At 35.7% G+C, this 2,141-nt stretch overlaps 1 long non-coding RNA gene across 1 annotated transcript; it reads right to left on the bottom strand.

Annotated features, from left to right (window-relative positions):
- Positions 1-522: 522 nt before the first annotated feature.
- LOC145638094 (uncharacterized) lies at positions 523-1,467 on the bottom strand. The gene is made up of 2 exons (XR_014114616.1): positions 1,030-1,467; positions 523-671 (listed from the first exon to the last, which is right to left on the bottom strand). It is a non-coding gene; the product is annotated as an uncharacterized LOC145638094 (long non-coding RNA).
- Positions 1,468-2,141: the final 674 nt, after the last annotated feature.

Raw genomic sequence — 2,141 nt, 5'->3', positions numbered from 1 at the left:
GAGACAATAGCTTTCACTGCAGAGTGTAGTGCCGTACTTCAAAATAAATCTCCACCTAAATTTAAAGATCCGGGTAGTTTTTCTATCCCTTGTCATATCCACTACGTGAAAAAATGAAATTGGCACCGGTTCAAACCCGGCCTAAGGCACCGGTTTGAACCGGTGCCAATGTGGGGGGTGCCAATAAGTGGTTTAAAAAGGCACTGGTTCAAACCGGTGCCAAAAATGGCAAAAAAAAATTATTTGCTTGGTTTTGGCACCGGTTAACCGGTGCCAAAATTTCCCAAAAAATATAATTTTTTTTTGTCTTTTTTTACTTAAAAATTAACAGAAAATAATATTAAAAACAAAATACATACAATAATCACATTCATCAAATAAATTAATAATGACATATAAATATATATATATATATATATATATATATATATATATATATATATATATATATATATATATATATATATATATATATATATATATATATATATATATATATATATATATATTATATCCATCAAATTACAGAAAAAAAAAATTTATATTACATTACATTAATACATTATATTTCAATTTCAGAAAAAAAAAAATTACATTACAACATCGAATTAAAACACCAAAATCTACATCATCTTGATATTTGAATCCTTTTTCTGTGTGGAGTGTAAAACCTGCATCAAATTTGGACACCAAAATTAATAAAAATCCTCAATAAACTACAATCTGAAATTTTTAAACATTATAGAACAATAAAAAAAATAAAATAAAAAAAAAACAATTGCAACCAAATTAAAGCAAAAAACAATAGCAAAAAATCTGGTAATATGGAACCAATAAAAATAGTGTTCGGCTATTAAAAAAAAAAATCCTCAAATTAAACCCACAACCACCGGCAACCAAATGAAACCACAACCACCGACAACCAAATTAAACCCAAAACGCAAAGCTAACCCAGAAACACTACCCTCAAACCTTCGAATTCCACCAAAAATCTCAAAAAAAAAAAGTGAGAAAAAAAAGAGAATTTACCTCGAATTACACCCAAAACCCCCGAAATTAGCTTAAATTTGGGTTATAAAGGTCGAATTCGACCATGAAAACTCTATATTTTTCATGGTCGAATTTAACCTGAAAACCTTTAATTTCATCACGAGGGGGAGAGAAAGTGCGAAAACAATGAGGAAATCGCTGGTGGTGGTGATGATGTTACGGTGGTGGTAAAAATGGACGAAAAAATGAGGAAATCGAACTTTGTGGCGGTGATGTTACGGTGGTGGTGGCAGCTTTGCGGTGTTGTTGTTGTTGTTGTTGCGGTGGTGTTGTTGTTGTAGAGAAAGAAAAGAGATTGGGAAGGAGAGATCGAGAAGGAGAGCTAGAGGAAAGAGAAGGGAGAGCAGAAATCGGAGAAGGGAGAGGAGAGAGTGAAGGAGGCGGAGTGAGAGGAGAGAGAAGGAGAACAAGGTTTAGTTTTAGGGTTTTAATTATTTAAAGGGAGGCGGAGTGAGCCTTTTTTTTTAATAATTAAAAGGTCCGGTTCACTTAGGCACCGGTTCAAGCCGGTGGCCTTTATGTTTTTGGCACCGGTTTGAAGTGAATCGGTGCCTTTTATTCTGGTTCAGCTTCCCACCAATTTTGTAGGCCATTTTTGGCACCGGTTTGGACTGAACCGGTGCCAATTACTGGGTGCCTTTTTGATATTTTCTACTAGTGATCGCCAGTCTAATGATTGATAATGCATTGTGTTCAGCTTCCCACCAATTTTGTAGGCCATTTTTGGCACCGGTTTGGACTGAACCGGTTCCAATTAGGGGTTGCCTTTTTGATATTTTCTACTAGTGATCGGCAATATAATTATTAATAATGCATTGTGTGATCGGGCGCGCAATCAAATTGCGCAACTTTCCGCTACTCTACAAGCCCGCCAACAGGGAGCTCTGCCGGCACAGCCGACCAGGCCTACGGATCAAGCCTATGCAATTACTCTAAGGAGTGGTTCAAACTATGAAGGGCCCTCTATGCCCAGAGTTGATGAACCTGTTTTATTAAATAATGCTAATCTTGATTCCGTTAAACCTGACAATGTAGCTACTAGCCCTGCAGGGCTAAAGCATAGTACTAATATATCTAATTCTACATTGCAG

Source organism: Chenopodium album, chromosome 7 (assembly GCF_948465745.1).
Source record: "Chenopodium album chromosome 7, dcCheAlbu1.1, whole genome shotgun sequence".
NCBI lineage: Eukaryota > Viridiplantae > Streptophyta > Magnoliopsida > Caryophyllales > Amaranthaceae > Chenopodium > Chenopodium album.
Note: the sequence above shows the minus strand (reverse complement) of the source record. Positions and strands in the feature narration are given on the sequence as shown.